Consider the following 22,364-nt stretch of genomic DNA (forward strand, 5'->3'; position numbering starts at 1 on the left):
TGAAATTATAGGTGCTACGAGTAAAATTGCAGTCTTGTTCTTAAAATTGGCATCCCATTGAAATGCCAGTACTTAATGTTACCATCTGCTTTTTAATATAATTGCCAGCATCATTACCTATTCCTCAAATATGAATATTTGCTCTTTCTAGCATAAACTTCTTTTATACCATGCAACTCAAGGAATCACTGATATCACGGCAAGTTAATCTCATTCCACACATTGCAGGAATTTCCGCTCCTCCCCCACAGCAGTCTTTTCATCTGTATTTAAGCCTTTATCTGGGATGCCTGTGCACTAATTCATGAGAAAAATCCTGATAGCTGGTTCACTATTTCGTTCAACTATCTGATCGATTCAATGCAAATATTAAAACACTGAAAACAATAAAAATTATTTTTATCACATTTCTGTATCTACTGATTAAAAACATTGTCAGTTCCTGAAAATATATTTCAAGTGGCACAGGAGCCAAGTTAGATACAAAATCACTAAGCTGAAAACAATCTGTAAAGATTGAATAAAGAATGCTTAATCAGATTTAAAACAGTACATGGGAATAGTTACCTATACCCAAGTATCTAAGCATTGATATATATACAGTGACAAAATGCAGTACACTTACCGCTGAACAGCAATGAGATAGTACTGTACAACTGATTGACAGGATTGCACAGTAAAATTTCAATCCAATTATCCAATATAAATTACTGACATGACTTGAATGTATGTCTCCAGCTTGGTTAGGCAACAGATGGGATCACTTGAGAAGTCCTAATTTAATCCTATTATTGATGTTACTCAGATGAGGATTTTGTTGGTGTGAGACCATCTGCAGTTCAGCCACCTCACAACCATTTACTGGAAAGACATGCACTCAGACCCTCCTGCCTCAGTAATCATGCATTAAAATTATGTTAAATTACACCAGTAACATTAAGAACATCTGTGTGTCCCTCCAAAAGCCAACAAATTTAAATTCCTCCGCACACCCCAAGTCGCAAGCTACAAGTACATGTGAAGAGTAGGCAATTTGAAAAGTATTAGAGCAAAGCAACAAAACCAGTCCCCAGAAAATAACATTTTCAGTGAAAGAGACAAAAAAATAAAGAGGATATTTTTCCCAAAAGATGCTGTCCATCTGGCTAGGTTTTAAGAGAAAAGAATGTGCTTGAAACTGGGAAAGGCTATAATTGGTAATTGCTTTTCACCATAGATGAATAAAATACAAATATAATTTCATTTGTACTGTATTCTTCATTATACACCTGCAACAACATTTAAGACTCATAAAACTAAAATTAACAATATCAGCCTTATCTGAACATGCCCCGCACAGTAACTAACTTGAAAATAATCCCTTCTTCCTGTGAGCTTCCTGTGTCCTTTAAACTACTAGACTGAAGTATTTCCTACCTTTATTTCAGATGTTCACTAATTGGCAGTATTATGCAATGTGTCTCTCAGCCCGTAATCCATCCCATCTGTGAGCTGTAGCAAGGAAAGCAGATGCAGGCAGGCAGGTACACCAAGACTGCTGCCAATTATGCTGACAGAGTATGAATGAGTCACAGAACAGTCAGTGGGAAGAACAATGAGAAACTCTGAAATCTAATACAATACAAAAGGAAGAGGAGGAGAGATGTCATCAGTGGGCCTGTGGGACAGCTACACCCACAGTAAAACACAGAAAGAAGGGAAGAATAACCCGGAGTAAAGCCAAAAACGGACATTTTGAAAATAGCACAATTTGCATCCACTTTTATAACATAGTTTATTTCAAGTTCTGTGAATACTTTCTCACATTCAAAACTGGACATAAATTTATTATATATGTCACCATATACAACCCTGAAATTCATTTACTTGCAGGCATTCACAGTAAATTCAAGAAACACAATAGAATCAATGAAAGACCATAATGAACAGGACAAACAAACCATGTGTAAGACAACAAACTGCAACCACAAAAAGAAAAAAAATAATAATAATAAAACAAAATTAAGCAATAAGTATCGAGAACATGAGGTGAAGAGTCCTTGAAAGTGAGTCCATAGCTTATGGGAACAGTTCAGTGATGGGGCTAGTGAAGTTGAATGAAGTTAAAGAGCCTGATAGTTGAGGGGTAATAACTGTTCTACACATCTAGCAGGTAAATCACTTGCCCCATTCCAGTAATGAGTTAGTCAATGCTAGCCAAGGAACTACAATTGAATTTAGTAAAGGATTAAGGAGTCAGAAAGCAATTTGATGAGACATGCTGAAATATAATCATTAAAATATCAGGAAAGAATATAGCTGGGTGAAACCTAGTAATAATATTAGCAAGAGACACTAATTTTATGCTATTTGGTTAGTGCTTGTAGTATACAGTAGTTATCTTTCACAAAACCACAACCTTCATGCAGGTTATGAACTGGTACTCAATGAGAGGCACATTCAAATAAGAGTTATACAAGTTTTGTAATTACATGACTGAATATGTTATAAATGCCATATTATTTCAAGTTTACAAGCCTATCAATGGCAACAGGTAATAAAACAGAGAAAATTTTAAGCCGTTTTATTTGTCCAGAAGAAAAATAGCCTTGCTAATTCCAAAAGAATTGCTACTACCTGTAATTTTGGTTGAAATAAGAGATTTTGCCCCACAGACTTGAAATCACAGCAACACACACAAAATCAATCTACTCCTCAGTTTTTTTTCTCCAGTCCTGCCAAAGGGTTTCAGCCTGAAACGTCGACTGTACTTTTTTCCATAGATGCTGCCTGGCCTGCTGAATTCCTCTAGCATTTTGTGTGTGTTGCTTAGACTTCCAGCATCTGCAGATTTTCTCTTGTTTGAAGCCTGAAATCACAGTCTTTTCCAAGTTTCCTGCATTGAGGCTAACTGAACATTCTGAATGGACTTCTGTTTTCCTGCCCTTGGTTCAATGCAGAGAAACAGTAGACAAGTATTTCAGCTTTGCCAAAGGAAGATCACGGAACAAAATGCATCCATTTGTTTATTTTCGCATATGACTGAATAAACATTCAACTTCTCATTCTTACATCACCCTTTCAGTTACAATGATTGATTGATTGACCAACCATCGTATCAACAATGACAGTTAGATTTGTGCAGTTTGTAGGTGGCCGCTGAGTCGAAGTTGTGAGCGACATAGAGACATTCACAATAAGGACATGAAAACTGTGCTGGATCTGGAACTGGTGCCACTGTTATTGATTTCCTTCTTTGTTGGGTACTGATTACCTACAAGGAATATGAGATGTTGCTCCTCCGCCCTGAGAGTGGCCTTGTTATTAGTTTTCCTACACTGCAGTAATACCTACGCTTTGAAAATATTCCACTGACCACAGAGCAAAACAAAGTTCTTACTTTCTTATTTTGTATGTATTATCGTTTTATTAGATCATCATGCTTCTGCAAAACAACAAGTTCCACGTCACAAGTCAGCGACAATATATCTATTTATTCATTTGTATAGTACCGAATAGGTAGGCCCTTCTGTCCCTTCAAGCCTTGCCACCCCAGCAACCCTCGACAACTTGATTTAACCCTATCCTAACTATGGGACAATTTACAATGACTACTTAACCCACCCAGTCCTACTTGGGACTGTGGGAGGAAACAGAGCAGCTGAGGAAAACCCATGGGTTCCACAGGGACACTGAAATCCAACACTCCAAGCTGGAGTGGTGTCTCACTAACCGCTTCATTACTGTGGTGCCCAATTTATTTAGTGACCAATTAACCTAATTAATTATTATTAACCTACCGCCCTGTATGTTGTCGGAATGTGGAAGGAAACCCTTGGAGTCATAGGGAGAACGTACAAACCCTTACTGACAGAACCTGGGCCACTGGCACTGTAAAGCTTTGTGCTAACCACCATGCTACTGTGCCACTGACACAGAATAAATCTGATTCTGATAGATCTTAAAATAGTCACATTCTTTTTTTTAGGTTTTCAAATGTCTTTATTGTGAAGCAACGTCAGCTTAACCACAACCGACAATGTCGTAAAGTACAATGCTTCTTTTTTCTTTTCTTTCTTATAACAACATAAGGATGTATAGTAAACAAGCAAAAAGCAAAGGAAACCCTACCACCCTGTCTCTTTTCCCCTTCCCAGCCCTTCCCTCCCCTCACCCCTCCTGTATGTGCTGTTTAGATCCTACCACCCCCCACACTTAGTTCAGCTGTCGGTCTCTTCTAAATACAACAGTAATGGTTGCCAGGTTTTTTCAAATTCCTTGAGTCTGTCCTTGATAACGTATCTTATCCTCTCTAGATGCAGAGTATCCATTAATACAGCCAGCCATTGTCTGAGTGTTGGAGTTTCCTCCTTTTTCCAGAACATCAGTGTGAGTTTCTTTCCACTAAGTACGCCATAGGTCAGGAGTTGTTGCTGGGTAGCGTGGAATTTATTTGACCTCGCAGAAGTTCCAAGAATTATTAAAATGGGGTCTGGTATTATCTGAACCTTTAGTACCTTTGATAGGACCTCAAATATTTGCATCCAATACTCTTGTATCCTGGAACATAAAGCATAACTATGTAACAAATTTGCCTCTGAAGACTTGCATTTCTCACCCATTGGGGACACCTCTGGGAATATTTTATGAATCCTTACTTTTGAGTAATGTAGTCTACGTAGGATTTTAAATTGTATTAAACAATGCCTGGCATTGATGGAACAGGAGTTTACATACTCCAAAGCCTCATTCCACATAACCTCCTCTATCTCTGTACCCAACTCCTTTTCCCACTCTTTTTTAATATTATCCATTGTTGTATAGCAATTGTTTTGTATGGAATCATACAGATGGGCGATGATGTGTTCTGAACCTAAACATGATCTTAAATGACTATCTAATTTATCAGGTTCTGCCGTCTCAAAACCAGAAAGATGTGATCTTATATAGTGTCTTAGCTGGAGATACCTGAAAAAGTGACTTTTTTGCAATCCGAATTTGTCCTGGAGCTGCCGAAACAACGCAAAAATCCCTTGTACGTATGTCTCCAACGCTGCGTATCCCTAATTCTCGCTATGCATCAAAGGCCCCATCTATACATGAGGGGATTAAAGAGGGGTTTGCTGACATAGACACAAGAAAAGATAATGTTCTGAGTTTCAAATGCTTCCCCATTTGACTCCACATCTGTATGGTGCTATGGATAATGGGATTGCCTCTATAACTGGCTTTATTTAACCGAATAGGGGACATAATGATTGCCCCTATAGAATATGGTAGGCAATCCTCACGCTCCATCTCCAGCCATCCGGGAAGTACAACTGTATCATCTATCCAGTATGCTATATGGCTAACGTTAGCAGCCCAGTGATAAAAAATAAAGTTCGGTAGTGCCAGCCTCCCACTAGTCTTATTCTTGCAGGGATGTTCTTTTCTAATTCAATGGGCTTTATAATTCCATATCAAAGGTAGAATTATCGAATCTAATCCTTTAAAAAAGGTTTTGGGAAGATAGAGGGGCAGGTTCTGAAATAAATAGAGCAGTTAGCAGTTGGGGAAGAAAGATCATCTTGACTGCATTTACTCTACCCACTAAAGAAATTGGGAGTGTCTTCCAAAATTCTATTTTCTTTTTAATCTTTTCAATTAGAGGGATAAAATTTGCTTCAAATAGAGAACTATACTTTTTGGTTATTGCAATTCCAAAGTAAGTAAACCTTTCAAGGGTTATTTTGAATGGAAATTGTTTAAGCCCCTTCTGTTCTTCTACTCGGACTGGGAATAATTCACTTTTCCCCCCAATTAATCTTATACCCCGAAAAAGTGCCAAATAAATTGACTATTTCCAGCAAAACTGGAATAGTAATATATGGTTTTGTTACAAACAACAAAACATCGTCCGCATGAAGGGAAATTTTGTTGATAGTATATTCTGTATTGTACCCATAGATTTTGGGGTGAAAACATATAGTCTCTGCCAGTGGTTCCAGGCCCAACGCAAACAATAAGGGACTTAATGCACAGCCCTGTCTTGTGCCCCTGTGCAAACTGAATGGTTCTGAGAGGGTCTGATTAGTTACTATTTTAGCACTAGGGTTACTGTACAGTAACTTAATCCAAGTTATAAATTTGTCTCCCATTCCAAATTTTTTCAAAACCTCATTGCCATTCCACTTGGTCGAATGCTTTCTCAGCATCTAAACTTAATATTATAAGGTCTCCCTTATGATGTCTTGGGGAATGCATTATATTAAGAAGGTGCCTGATGTTATGGAAAGAATTCTTTTTAAGGAATACCCTGTTTGATCTGAGTTCACCAATTTATTTACCTGCTGACTAGTCTCCTTGCCAGCATCTTAGCCAAAATTTTCTGATCTGAATTTAGCAGTGAAATCGGCCTATAAGATCCTACCTCCTCTGGGTCTTTGTCCTTCTTCAGAATAAGCGTGATAATGGCCTCGTTCAGGGTTTGGGGTAACCTGCCAGTTTCAAACGACTTTCTATACATCCTTACCATATAAGGTGCTAATAAGTCACTAAACTTCTTATAAAACTCATTACCTATTCCATCCGAATCGGGACTCTTGCCATTTTTCAGGGATCTTATTGTTCTTACTATTTCGTCATTTGTAATCTCTGCTTCCAAAGCCCGACACTCTGTCAGATTGAGTGAAGGTAGTCTACAAGTGTCCAGGAATGTATGCACGCTCCCCGTCAGGACATTAGATCAAGATGCATACAATTTTTCATAATACTGACGGAATCTCTGATTAATGTTTTTGTGTGACATCAACGGAGCGCCCGAGCCTGATTTGATTTTATGAATGGCCCGATCACTTTCCAATTCGAGTAGCTGTCTTGCCAGCAATTTGTGCAGTCTATTACCAAATTCAACAAAATTCTGTTTTGTAAGCATAAAGGCTCGGCACATCCTTTCTGAGAGTATTTGGTTAAGTCTGTATTTTAATGCTGAAATTCTGTTGTATTTTTCTGCAGATGGTTGTCACGCATTCTCCGTGTCTAGTTTACCTATTTGTTCTTCTAGTTCTATTTGCTCTGCTCTACTATATTTCTTTAGGGAAGACTGAAAAGAAATTATACATCCTCCAACATAAGCTTTAAATGTTTCCCATAGTAGTCCTGGGAGTGTTTCACTATTATCTTTTGTCTCAAAAAACAATAAAATTTGCGATTCTAAATACTCACAAAATTTTGGGTTTGTAAGTAGCTGAGGATTAAACTTCCAATTTCTATGTATTTGCGTCATTTCACCCAGCTCCAGCGAAAAAGTAACAGGGCTGTGGTCTGAGATGACTATAGTATGATATGTTATGTTATCGACTTGCGGCGGTCTTTTGCCATCAAGGAGGAAATAGTCAATCCTAGTATATACATTATGAGCTCTACAATGGAATGAATACTCTCTCCCTGTTGGGTTGGATTTTCTCCATATCTCACACAGATTCATATTGTCTATATATGTTTTTAGCAGGTTACTTGCCTTTGATGGTAATGCCCTCCGATTGGAAGATCTGTCTACATATGTATCCAGAACAAAATTAAAATCCCCTCCAATAATCAGATTAGCGCTGGAGACCTCTGGTATCAATCCTAGAACTCATCTAAAAAATTCCGGGTCATCCCAGTTTGGTCTATAGATACTCAATAAGGTAACTGGCATAGATTGCATTTCCCCAGTAACTATATCTCCCATCCTTGTCAGCTATTGTTGTTAGGTGACGAAATGGAACGTCTCTGCGAATTATTATTGCCACACCCCTAGATTTCATTGGAAACTTTGAGGTATATATTTGGCCTATCCACTTGCCCCTAATTTTACAGGGAGCTTCAATCTTCAAATGCGTTTCCTGCAAGAAGGTCACATCGGCCTGTAGCGATTTTAGGTGAAACAGCACTTTACCCCTTTTCACTGGCTCATTAATCCCATTTACATTCCAGGAACAAAAAGTAATGTGATTTCTTGTCCCTTGACCTCCTACCATCTCAGTATTTAACATCTGTATGATAATGTTTTTGATCTGTTCTGGACCTTGTAAATCTATCGGTCATTAGAAATTCACTAAACAGCACTCCCTTACCCCTGTCCCTCCCTCCCCCCACAACCCCCATCACCCTTAAAAGCTTGAAATAAACAAAAAAAAAATCTCCATACACAAATACACCTAGTCAAAACTCTAGGAATAACTTCTTGATCTCTAACACTTCTCTGAACCAATGTAGTAGCACCCCAGTTATATGATGGTCACAAAGCCAAATCTGGCATCAGAATGAAAAAAACAAGAAAAACTAGCAAACAGAGATTATCGAGATGTTAAAGTGAGTGTGATTCTCAAAGCTATAACTTACTCTAGCACCAGAAAGTCCAGCACCATTAACAACATACTCCTCATACAACACCAGTTTAGACCAATTCTTATTACCATCTGTGCACTCATAGGGCCTTAATCCGACATAGTGCAATCTAAATATAACTCAAAGAGTCCTGTTTTCTACAGGGATTAGAGGCAGGGCCTGATTGATGTTCGAAACGTTCACAATTTCCTACCGCGGAGTTTTACTTGGGGCACCTTCATTCTGTAAGGGGTTTCTTCTCACTGTGCACAGTCACTTCTCAGCATTTCCCAAATGACGTTCCGCATACCAGTGAGCTTCTTCTGAATCTGTAAACACTGCCTCAGTTCCATTAATTGTCACTCATAGCTTCGCAGGATAGAGGAGGCCAAACTTGACTCCAGGTCTATCCTGCAGCAACCTCCTGACCAGTATGAAAGCCGCACATCGTTTAGCCACCGTGGATGGAAGGTCTCAGAAGATCTGAATCCTTTGTCCTTGATATTGTAGATTCTTGGTACCTATCGCCTTCTGCATTATACCTTCAAATACATGGCAATAATGGATCCTCACGATCAGATGTCGCAGCGGCTCATCGTCCCCTGGGCGTTTCTGAAGTGCTTTATGTGCTCAGTCTATCATTGGAGCTTCTCCCAGGTTTAGAGCTTCTTTTAGCATCTGTGCCGTGAAATCTCTTGTCTTCTGCCCATTTTCCTGCCCCTCTCGTAGGCCCTCAATTCTCAGATTCTGTCGTTTCGAACGTCCCTCCAAATCTAGGCATTTTTCAGGAAGTTGTTCAACTTGCCCACAAAGTCGTTTCACCTTGCTTTCCAGCTCTACAACTATGTCCCAAGCTCCGTTAGCCGACTCTGCTATCTCTTTCAGAGTTTGATCTTGTGTATTCAACTGGGCTTTCAATGCGGTAATCGCAGCGTCATTTTCCGCTTTCAACGAAGCAATTTCACCTCTCAAAGCGACTGCTACTTCTGCAACTTTTTCTTCAATTTTCTTACAGATGTCTGACTTCATCGTAGTTAGCTCTGCATGTAGTGACTCTATGGCCACAATACCGCATTGCTGTCCATACACTGTGCACGTGGCTCCACATGGCCCTCACTTGTGAGCTCCGAGGTGTCAATTGGGCTGCTTATTCATTCGTCTCTGCCTTAGCCGTTCCTCTTCTCAGTATTTTGTAGCGCACTCCCTCACTCTTTCTCCTTCTGGTATGTATTGAAGAGCAACTCCCCTTCGATTGCCACCCTAAACCTCAAATTGACTTTGTGTAAATGAAGTTTTAATAACAAATCTGTCGGAGCTACAGGAGGGTGCGTCCTACTTGCTCATGGCTCAACAGTGCCCCCAATATAGTCACATTCTAATTACACTTTAATTAATCTGTCAGTGTCAACTTTCTGCAGGATGCTAATTTAATCAGCCTGTGGTCCTTGCAACCATAAACATTGTCATATCGGAATGAATGAAATAGTTCAAGAACAAGTGGGAAAACAAGCAGTAGAGAAAAAAATTACCTCTGGCCAATCCAAGTGTGATACCGGAGACATGAGGCACATGTGACAGGGAATTCAGAAGATTACAGGCTACAAGTAAACCCTGTTCATCAGTGACCTGGATGTTCCACTCCCTGATTAGCCGAATGTCTTCTACGCCCAGTCTGATGCACAGAACAAATTGTTGGCGAGGAAGGCACCACTCCGCCCAGGGGAGCAGACATTTCATCTGGCTGAAGCTGAGGTGAGGAAGACACGGGACAGAGTCAACCCACGCAAAGCTGCAGGGCCCGATAATATACCAGGTGGGATTCTGAAAGACTGCGTAGTCCAGTTGACAGAGGTGCTTACAGATACATTCAGATCTTTCTAGAACAATCCATTGTTCCCTCAGTTTTCAAGACAGCAACCAACATTCCAATGCCAAAGAATACAACAATAACCTGTCTAAGTGACTATAGTCTGGTGGCATTAACATCAACCATCATGAAATGCTTTGAGTAGCTGGTCACAGAGCACATTAAAGCCTTTCTCCTGGCTACACTGGACCCTTTCCAGTTTACTTATTGCTCAAATCAATCCACTGATGATGCAATAGCCTCTGCCCTCTACTCTGTCCTGTCCCACCTGGAAAATGGGGTCTCATACGGCAGACTGCTGTTTATAGACTTTTGTTTGGCGTTCAATACCATCACACCTCAGAAACTGGTGGGGAAACTGACCTCACTGGGTCTCAATACCTCCCTCTGCAATCAGATACTGTTACTTCTTAGCAGTAAGGCCACAGTTAGTCTGTGTGGGCAGCAACGTCTCCTGTCCCATCACGCTGAGCACTGGCACTCCCCAAGGCTATGTGAGCCTGCTGCTGTTCACACTGTTGATGCATGACTATGTTGCAGGATCAAGCCCAAACCAAGTCAGCAAGTTTGCAGGTGACACATCAGTGGTTGGCCTTATCAAGAACAATGATGTGATGCAGTATAGAGCAGAAGTTGAGTGGCTGGTGGATTGGTGTGAGAAGAACAACCTAAGCCTGAATGTGGAGAAGACAAAGGAAATTATAATGAACCAGGAAGGTGCAGACGAATCATCTCCCTCTGCAAGTACATGGCTCCTCTGTAGAGAAAGTTAAGTGCACCAAGTTCCTGGGCATTCACATCGCGTATGACCTCACTTAGTCTCTTAAAGTCATCTCCCTGAACAAGAAGGCACCACAATGTCTCCACTTCCTAAACAGATTGAGCAAGCAATGCTCCCTCCCCCATTTTAACTGCATTTTACAGGAACACCACTGAGAGCATCCTGTTCAGTTGCACCTCCATCAGGTATGGAAGCAGTTGAGCATCGAACCAAAAGTCCCTACAAAGGACTATGAGAATAGCTGAGAAGATCATAGGGGTCTCCCTACCATCCATCGGGGACACTTATAAGGGCGTTGCATACACAGGGCCCTTAGTATTATTAAGGATCCCACCCATCCATTCAGAATCCTCTTTGACTTTCTACCATCAGGCTCTGATGCATAAAAACAAGAACAGTCAGAATATAAAACAGTTTCTTCCCCCAGGCCATTAGGCTTCTGAACTCTCTGCTGCATCACATTTGAAATGTCACTAGTTAATCTGTTCCGTACCTTACAATATTTAATACTAATGTACCTTAGTTTGTTATATGTGTGATTCATCTGTAGATTTTTTCCTTACATTCATAAGTTATCATGTGTTATGTATTTCTGTGTTATGTATACTACTGTGCTTTACACCCTGATTTGAAGAAATGTTGTCTCATTTCTATATAGTTATATCTATATAGTTATACCTATTTCTATACAGTTATATCCATGTATATAATTAAATGACAATAAATTTGACTTATTCTAAATTTGGTGACTGTCACAGATATTGAAAAACATTTAAAAAATTCAATATCTATTACACATCTCAGAGTTACATTAAAACTAAAATACTTAAATTAATATAAATATTTAGTTATAGTTATAAAACAAACTTGCTTTTGTTCCACCCAGCTCTTTCTTCCATCTAATGAGTGCAGAGATTATACTTTAGATTAGATCTGACCTCCGTGTAAGTATTTGGGGAAATGCCACAACTTCATACTCTATGTACGAATTCCATGAGGAGTCCAACATCAGAGTGCAATCAGAAATAGCTCATAAAGTATGGCCAGCAAGTTTGGAATTCCTGCAATCACGCATGGAGATAGAGGAATCCTAAAGCTTTCACTATATTGGTGAGGAAATTGTGGTATTTTGTTGAAAAATTCAGGCTGTTCCCCTTCCTTCTGTTCATCCCCCTACCCAGGAAACTGAGTGACTATCAATACAAACTTCCAGGCTTATTTAAACAAGGGGAACTAACAAATCAAGAATTTATTGGATCTGCACACATCATACAACAAGCCAAGGAGAACGATTGTAAGGAAGCAGAAGTTTTCAACTTTTTTTTTAAATTGAGAAGAGTCATCTGTCACACATATGCTACTAAATGTATTTGTGGTTCTGAAAAAAAAGATGAATTACAACACATGCCCAAATACTTGAGCTACTTTCAGATTTTTAAATCATTGATCATCTATTAAATATATTTTGTTTCCTTTTGAGGTATACAGCTTTTTTGAAATTTCACCCCACTGAGACATTAAGCCAGAAACTTCTTGACACAATTCCCTCCAAAACTGGTTTCTTTTTCTCTCAGATATAACTTGCATCAATTAGTAAACAACAGAAGTTACTAACAGTAGCTCACAAACCTTTCATTCTTTAAGGCCAATGCTGTCAATGCACAAAGGATGTGACAGTTTCCTATCTGCATACACCAAGATTTTGCATCCCTGATAACAATTTCCTAAAGCAAAGATGTCCCGATTCAGTATTGTACACAGTTAAGACTTGAACTAAAAATATCTGAAGACTAATATCCAAACAATTTGATTAATTTCCAAGATGTATTTTAATTGCCCGGCCTTATTTTTTCTTAAGAGACTATGGTGATAATCTGCTTACTTATACCATTTTCATACAATTGAGAAATGTACTTATGTATTTAAGTGGATGGTTAATTCAGAGTTAATCATGTTGTATGGCATTTTGTAAAGGACATAGGTTTCCTAGCCTAAAAAAACATTCTTGAATTGACTAAGTTCATACAACAACCTGAACACTTCACAACCAACTTTACTGATCAGATTTTAAACTGAATTTCAATTCAGTTTTGAAATCACTGATTTTAGATTATTAAGGATCTGGATCATTAACATAGGAATATAACTACTATACTAACAACATATTCATGTATAATTATGTAAGAAATAAAAGAGGGAGAATTAGACTAAGAACCAACACAATCATTAACTATCTATCTATAGTTATGCCAACACATACTGAAAGAGGCTATGCAGGTCAGTAAGGTGGTTGAGAAGGCTTACTACTTGAGGCACTGAGTTCCAAAGTCAAGCGGTTAGGTTACAACTTTATAGAGCTCTGGTTAGGCCACTTCTGCAGCATTGCATACAGTTCTGGTCACCCCACTAGAGGAAGGATGTTGAGGCTTTGCAGAGGTTGCAGAAGAGGATGCTTCTGGATGCTGCCTGGTTCAGAGAGCATGAGCTATCATAAGAGGCTGGACAAATTTGGGCTGTTTCCTTTGGAGTGGCGGAGCCTGAGGGGAGATCTGACTAGAGGTTTGTAAGATTATGAGAGGCATAGATAGAGTAGACAGCGAGTATCTTTTTCCCAGGATAGAAATGTCTAATACCAGAGGGCATGCATTGGAAGTGAGAGGAGGTAGGTTCAAATGAGATGTAAGGAGCAAATTTTTTTACTCAAAGAGCCATAGATGCCTGAAATGCACTGCCTGATATGGTGGTGGAGGCAAATACATTAGAGATGTTTAGATAGGCACGTGAATATGAGGAACATGGAAACATATGGACATTGTGTAGGTAGGAGGGATTAGTTTTTGGAGATTTTTGATTTACTTCTTAGATGGTTCGGCACAACATTGTGGGCCGAAGGGCCTGTTCCACACCATCCTACATTCTATCACTGTCTTGCGAGGAATGAAGGCTTGGGGCCTGAATGAGGAAAATGACAGAAAGAAACAATGGCTGGAGATAATTTTTTTAATCTGTCCCTGTTGTTGTAGAAAAAGAAATTACCACATTGGTACATGGCTTTGTGCAATTACTATTCAAAACATTCCTTCAATTATTTCAATATAGTGAATATGTACTTTGGTTTGAAACTGGCAGTGGCAGTAATCAGACTAACCCATTCTTCATTAATTAAAATCAGGTTGAAGACCAGTTCCATATTTGGACATCAGCCCAAATAATAAGACTAGAGGAAGCTCTGAACTGAGGATATGAATCACAGAATCGCTGACTTGTTACTTCCTGCAAATTCTTTTAAGATGTATTACAACCAGTAAATAGCATCAGGACTTGGTCTTCAAAATATTACATCATCTCCACTGTCTGTCATCATACCAGCAAAAAAAAACAAAGTAATTTTGGCATTATATAAATACACCCTAGTAGAAACAGACCTATTCAATGGAGAAAACTAAAGTCAGGAGATCTACAGATTATATAGGGATCAGGATGGGGTGGTGGTTTGCACAGAAAATGACATCATGCCATGTAAACTCAAACATGCAAAATGGAACACATGACTAACATGACGAAGAATTTGGTCAAGTTTTAGACAAAAAATAGTAAGACCCAGACTTGATGTTTAAATCTAGAGGAAAAGAAAATCAAACTTCAGCTGCATAATTCCAGGGGGCAAATGTATGGAACTGAATTACTAGACAACAGAATGTTCATACACTACAAAATCCTGTCACTTCATCAATTTATCCTGAGAATGGAGTTGAAACAAGGAAGGATTAACACAGGGGAGTGCCAGCAGTCATTTCGTAATATCCTACTGGATACCTGAATAGAACAATTAAAGTTTCTTTAACAAACTATCATTGGAATATTCCATTTCAATCTGGGTGAAATTAGTATCAGCAATTTATTATTTTGAACCAATAAATCAATTGTTCCCCATTACCCAATAAATATACACTTGTGGGATATTTACATCTTTTTAAGAATTTTAAGTAAACAACTACCAAAGTTAAAAACTCCTGGAGGGCTTACAAACGAATGCGATTTTGAATATATAACAATGCATCCGTTTTTTAGAGTTCTTATATAAACAGCAATGGATGCTAGCTTAGTAGTTAACTCCAAATATGAGATGGATTGAGATTTGATTCACAAACCATATTAAGGGATATTGGGAAGAGTACACATATCCAAAGGGAAGTACACAATAACCTTCTCTTGTTTCTTTGTTCCAGTATTATTTTTTTTGGAAAAAAGGACCAGAATTTCAATTAAAAACATGATAAAATGACATAAGAATATGTAGTCTAATAAACACTGGAGCAGATCAGTGCTCTCTCCTCTACAGGAATATTACATAAACTATGTGAAGTGATACAGCACCTGCAACAGTAAAAAATGTTGCAAGGAATTTCATGGAGGATGACAAAAAAACTTAGTCAAACATTTGGGTTTTGATAAGAACTTTAGAGTAAGTGAGGGAGTTGGACATGAAATATGTAAGTGAACACATTCCAACTTATCAAGGTGCAGGGTTACAAACAATCGAGTGGATGGAGTGGGAATGTTTGATAGGCCAGAGGCAAGAGAACAAACAGATGGAGATGGAGAAAATGGAGTACTTCTTGGTCTGTAAGAAAGTAGCCACAAATCAGAGAAACACAATAGAATCCATGAAAAAAACCCTCACAACAAAGGCTGACAAACATCCAATGTGCGGGAAAAAAAACAAACTGTGCAACAATAAAAAAGTAAACAAATAATACACAGATCACGAATTCTATGAAGAAGATGCAAGCCACTGAAAGGAATGAAATAACAGGAATTGCCTGTTTCCAGTGAAGGAAGCAAGTGCAGCTGTTTGCATAGAAAATAAAGATTTCAATATAACAACTTGTTAAACATTTACAAATGAAAGCTATTATACTCAGTCAAATGGATGACTTAACTAGATAAAGTATTTTATTCCTTCTGGTTGAACTACTGGCGTTGTCTTAGGACTAAATATGGTTTAATTTCAATCTACACCACTTACAATTTGTCTACATTAGTCCACACTTTTATACAAAAAGATGTATTGCATTCATTAGTTTAAATAAAATAAAGGCATATATTCAATTTTGCCAAGGCAAGTCAAATGTCCTGATATAGTAGAAGGCAAGTCAAGACCAAACACAATCTTGAGATCAAATGACTTTCAAGTATATATTGGATGAAAAGGTTTGGACCATCAAATTCTCTACTTGGTTCATGGAGATGCATCATGTTCTAGTCTTCCAGATATTTGGATTGTGTGTGATTAATATTTGCTGTGATTTTGTAAGCAAATGGATCAAACAGGAATTTCATGCAGGACACATTAAATTGCTGGAAGCTGCAACGTTTAAATGCTGCAGTGTAACTACTGGTGAAAGGCCAGATTGCAACCCAAGTTTCCAATATACATATGTAATACAAACATTTACAATGATAAATATTTACATTATTATTGTCACAAAAACATATCTGGCTTGTAAACAGGCAATACACACTTACAAATTATACAATACTGTAGTCAATCTTCTGAGATGTTGCTTATACAAGTCATAGAATATGGTAAACAACAGGAATTCTGCAGATGCTGGAAATTCAAGCAACGCACATCAAAGTTGCTGGTGAACGCAGCAGGCCAGGCAGCATCTCTAGGAAGAGGTGCAGTCGACGTTTCAGGCCGAGACCCTTCGTCAGGACTAACTGAAGGAAGAGTTAGTAAGAGATTTGAAAGTGGGAGTGGGAGGGGGAGATCCAAAATGATAAGAGAAGACAGGAGGGGGAGGGATGGAACCAAGAGCTGTTCATAGAATATGGTCATCTTTTTACTGTTCTCTAAAATCTTTCTGCTAATCTTTGCCTTTTTTCCTTTCTTGTTTCTATCTCTCTGAAGAGGGGAAGAGTGGAGAAGAGAAAACAGAAAGAAGAGAGAAAAGAAATAAAGAGGAAATTGAACCGCAAGTGGAAGTTAAAAGCAAAGCACATCTGGATCAAGAAATTACAGATGAAAAGCACCTGCTCAAAGTTTAAGATGTCAATCACAATAGCAGGCATGATTTAAATAGATGACATGGATGAAGCTATTGTTAATGAAACAATTAAAAATCAAACTGTGCAGAAAGGACTGTTTATAGATACAGAATCTTAAAGTATACATTAAGCTAAATATAGCCATGAATACAGCAATTACATAGAGATCTGCATTATTTATTTGCCAATTATTGTGCTTGACATCTCCAACCTTGACAAGGCAAGTTGGTCGCTAATGCAGATGGGCTTACACAATTTTCTCGAGCTTATTTTTTTATTCACTGTTGCTGAAGAGACCCACATATCTGATATCAGCAGCGCACCATTAGCCTCTTTTAGTAGATGGAGCAAGAATGTGAATGTAAAATCAAATTTATTTTATACCATGAGCATAATCCAAGGTCAACTTCCAGTATTTATCTAACACATGCAAGCAGCTGTAATTCCATATGGACAAAGAAAATGTATTAATTAATACCCTCTTATATTCTAGGGGAAGAGAGCAATGAAAAATAAGCTCCTTTACTGGAACATCTGCCATACATGTTGCAATTATTTGTTGGCACCTTTGCTAATTTCTGGATAAAATGCAGATATTTTTAATCAGCCACAAAAGACATTTATATTATTTAATGTGTGCAATAAAGGAACAGCAGTTATAATGGGTGACTTCAATCTACATGTAGATTGGGTGAACCAAATTGGTAAAGGTGCTGAGGAAGAGGATTTCTTGGAATGTATGCGGGATGGTTTTTTGAACCAACATGTCGAGGAACCGACTAGAGAGCAGGCTATTCTGGACTGGGTTTTGAGCAATGAGGAAGGGTTAATTAGCGATCTTGTCATGAGAGGCCCCTTGGGTAAGAGTGACCATAATATGGTGGAATTCTTCATTAAGATGGAGAGTGACATAGTTAATTCAGAAACAAAGGTTCTGAACTTAAAGAGGGGTAACTTTGAAGGTATGAGACATGAATTAGCTAAGATAGACTGGCAAATGACACTTAAAGGATTGACGGTGGATATGCAATGGCAAGCATTTAAAGGTTGCATGGATGAACTGCAACAAATGTTCATCCCTGTTTGGCAAAAGAATAAATCAAGGAAGGTAGTGCACCCGTGGCTGACAAGAGAAATTAGGGATAGTATCAATTCCAAAGAAGCAGCATACAAATTAGCCAGAGAAAGTGGCTCACCTGAGGACTGGGAGAAATTCAGAGTTCAGCAGAGGAGGACAAAGGGCTTAATTAGGAAGGGGAAAAAAGATTATGAGAGAAAACTGGCAGGCAACATAAAAATGGACTGTAAAAGCTTTTATAGATATGTAAAAAGGAAAAGACTGGTAAAGACAAATGTAGGTCCCCTGCAGGCAGAAACAGGTGAGTTGATTATGGGGAGCAAGGACATGGCAGACCAATTGAATAATTACTTTGGTTCTGTCTTCACTAAGGAGGACATAAATAATCTTCCAGAAATAGTAGGGGACAGAGGGTCCAGTGAGATGGAGGAACTGAGCGAAATACATGTTAGTAGGGAAGTGGTGTTAGGTAAATTGAAGGGATTGAAGGCAGATAAATCCCCAGGGCCAGATGGTCTGCATCCCAGGGTGCTTAAGGAAGTAGCCCAAGAAATAGTGGATGCATTAGTGATAATTTTTCAAAACTCGTTAGATTCTGAACTAGTTCCTGAGGATTGGAGGGTGGCTAATGTAACTCCACTTTTTAAAAAAGGAGGGAGAGAGAAACCGGGGAATTATAGACCGGTTAGCCTAACGTCGGTGGTGGAGAAACTGCTGGAGTCAGTTATCAAGGATGTGATAACAGCACATTTGGAAAGTGGTGAAATGATCGGACAAAGTCAGCATGGATTTGTGAAAGGAAAATCATGTCTGACGAATCTCATAGAATTTTTTGAGGATGTAACTAGTAGAGTGGATAGGGGAGAACCAGTGGATGTGGTATATTTGGATTTTCAGAAGGCTTTTGACAAGGTCCCACACAGGAGATTAGTGTGCAAACTTAAAGCACACGGTATTGGGGGTAAGGTATTGGTGTGGGTGGAGAGTTGGTTGGCAGACAGGAAGCAAAGAGTGGGAATAAACGGGACCTTTTCAGAATGGCAGGCGGTGACTAGTGGGGTACCACAAGGCTCAGTGCTGGGACCCCAGTTGTTTACAATATATATTAATGACTTGGATGAGGGAATTAAATGCAGCATCTCCAAGTTTGCGGATGACACGAAGCTGGGTGGCAGTGTTAGCTGTGAGGAGGATGCTAAGAGGATGCAGGGTGACTTGGATAGGTTGGGTGAGTGGGCAAATTCATGGCAGATGCAATTTAATGTGGATAAATGTGAAGTTATCCACTTTGGTGGCAAAAATAGGAAAACAGATTATTATCTGAATGGTGGCCGATTAGGAAAAGGGGAGGTGCAACGTGACCTGGGTGTCATTGTACACCAGTCATTGAAAGTGGGCATGCAGGTACAGCAGGCGGTGAAAAAGGCGAATGGTATGCTGGCATTTATAGCGAGAGGATTTGAGCACAGGAGCAGGGAGGTACTACTGCAGTTGTATAAGGCCTTGGTGAGACCGCACCTGGAGTATTGTGTGCAGTTTTGGTCCCCTAATCTGAGGAAAGACATCCTTGCCATAGAGGGAGTACAGAGAAGGTTCACCAGATTGATTCCTGGGATGGCAGGACTTTCATATGAAGAAAGAATGGATGAACTGGGCTTGTACTCGTTGGAATTTAGAAGATTGAGGGGGGATCTGATTAAAACGTATAAGATCCTAAAGGGATTGGACAGGCTAGATGCAGGAAGATTGTTCCCGATGTTGGGGAAGTCCAGAACGAGGGGTCACAGTTTGAGGATAGAGGGGAAGCCTTTTAGGACTGAGATTAGGAAAAATTTCTTCACACAGAGAGTGGTGAACCTGTGGAATTCTCTGCCACAGGAAACAGTTGAGGCCAGTTCATTAGCTATATTTAAGAGGGAGTTAGATATGGCCCTTGTGGCTACGGGGGTCAGGGGGTATGGAGGGAGGGCTGGGGCGGTGTTCTGAGTTGGATGATCAGCCATGATCATAATAAATGGTGGTGCAGGCTCGAAGGGCCGAATGGCCTACTCCTGCACCTATTTTCTATGTTTCTATGTTTCTATATTACTTAATCATAGCCTAAGTAGGTTCACAACATAGGTCTCCACAACCCAGGATATGCTCAGATGCATTCCATTCATGTAATGACAAAGCAGACTCCACAAGCAACATCAAAGCATATTTTTGCTTGAGTCACCAGACTATTAGCACATTGAACCTATGTAAAGCCCAGAAGTGAAATGTCAACTATGTGAAATTCATAGCAATTTCACAATTTTCCTTTGTATTTAATTTCTTTTTGATACTTAATCCAGTAATGCACAAAATCCTTTGACAAAAATACAGTTTTAAGATTAAAATATTTCCAAATAAAAGTCTGGTAGTATCTTACAATGTACATCAGCCTCCAATAAGATCTGGATTATATATTTAAGCACTTTAATGCTCAATATTTAGTAATAAGTGTCTTTTCTTTGTAGCAGCCAGGATATGCCATTGAAATTGAACATTAGAATAGAGGCAGAAGTAGACCTTTGGTCCTTTAAACTTGTTCTTCCACCATTCAGTAAATATTGGCTGATATTTTATCCGAGTGACACTTCCCTCTGTTTCAAAGTCTATCCAAGTTTGTCATGTGATTTGGCCTCCAAAATCTCGCCGGAGAATTTCAGAAACACAAGAGATTCTACTTATGCTAGAAATCCAGAGCAACACACACAAAACGCTGCAGGAACTCAGCAGGTCAGGCAGCATCTATGGAAATGAACAAACAGTTGATGTTTCAGGCTTAGACTCCTCCTCAGGATGGGAAAAGAAAGAAGAAGACACCAGAATAAAAAGGTGGGGGGAGGGGAAGGAGGACTAGCTCGAAGGGGACAGGTAAAGCCAGGTAAAAGGCTGGGGAAGAGGTAATCTGACAGAAGAGGCAAGTGGACCATGGGAGAAAGGGAAGAAGGAGGGGCACCAGAAGGAGGAATCTCAGCCCAAAATATCGACCCTTTATTCATTTCCATAGATGCTGCCTGACCTGTGGAGTTCCTCCGGTGTTTTGTGAGGAGAATTTCATAATTACTTTCTTTTGGGTGAATACATTTCTTTTCACCCGTCTTGAACGACTGATCCCTCATTTTGAAACTGTGACTTCTGATTCTAGATTCATGTCAAGTGGCATGAGAGTTTTGTATGATTCAGTGTGATTATCTCACATTCTGATGAACTCCAGAGAGGTAAGCACAGTCTGCTTAATCTCTCCTCACATCAAAAACTCACATCCAGAGAGTCAATCTGAGAAGCTTTCACTGTACTCCTTCTGTCACAAGTAGATCATTTCTCAGACTGGGAGACCAGACCTGTACACAGTACTCCAGGTTCCATATTACCATAACTCTATATAAATGGAGGAAGATGTCTTGTACTCAAGTTCTCTTGCAATAATAATTAACATATTGTTTTCTCTCCTAACTGCTTGCTGAAATTCTGTTTTCAAGCATTGAACTCTTCATCAGAACTGTGGAAGTGAGAACACAAGTTAGTTTTAACTGCAGAGAAGACAGAGAAGGGATGGATAGGTCAAAGAGAATTTTGCGATACATTAAAACCACGATGTAATTCTTCCCTTTTACAGAGCAAGCTGATTGATTAATTAATGAAACAAAGAGAAAAAAACAAAAAATGGACATGCATGTTCAGAAATGCCAGTGAGTAACCTGAACCAATAGAGGTGCTAGAAATGCCCAGTTCAGACAGACATTCCATCTCTTGTAGTTACATGACAAAGATCTTCGGGAAAAAAAGTTCTGTGAGACAGAAGAGTATATGATAATTCATTGTGCTGGAAGGTGAAGACTAGAGCAACTCTATCCATGCTCAGGCAAAGAGGAGAGAGAATGGGAAAATAGAAAAAATGTTATCAAGGATCAATTAAATATAGTCAGGAGGAAACCATGATCGATGAGAAAGCAAGATAGCTTAGAGGCATTTGTGTGGAAAATCTCATCATTAGAATAGATAGGATGAAAATAGAGGATTTTGGAAAGTAAAATAGTGCTCAAAGGATTTTCTGCAGATTTTCTCGTTTGTGGAAGATAGTCAAGGTAGTTGTGGGAGTCTATGGGCATGTAATGGACGTTGTTTGCTGATGTATTCCCTAAAATGAAGATAAAGGTAAGTAGAAAGGCAAGGGAAGAAATGAACCTTATAAATAATTGAGCAGGTTGGAAAATGGCAGCAAA

At 39.1% G+C, this 22,364-nt stretch overlaps 1 protein-coding gene across 4 annotated transcripts in view; it reads right to left on the reverse strand.

The window, feature by feature from the left end:
• smtnb (smoothelin b) overlaps positions 1–22,364 on the reverse strand; it is a 276,940-nt gene that overhangs the window by 151,220 nt on the left and 103,356 nt on the right. Inside the window, exon 1 of one of the 4 annotated variants that reach the window (XM_072247882.1) lies at positions 1,417–1,535. The exons of the other annotated variants lie outside the window; for them this stretch is intronic. The gene's annotated coding sequence lies outside the window, so the exon portion shown is untranslated. Of the gene's footprint in view, positions 1–1,416; positions 1,536–22,364 lie in introns of those variants that run through there. 4 annotated transcript variants of the gene reach the window in all.

Source organism: Mobula birostris, chromosome 31 (genome assembly GCF_030028105.1).
Source record: "Mobula birostris isolate sMobBir1 chromosome 31, sMobBir1.hap1, whole genome shotgun sequence".
Classification (NCBI taxonomy): Eukaryota; Metazoa; Chordata; class Chondrichthyes; order Myliobatiformes; family Myliobatidae; genus Mobula; species Mobula birostris.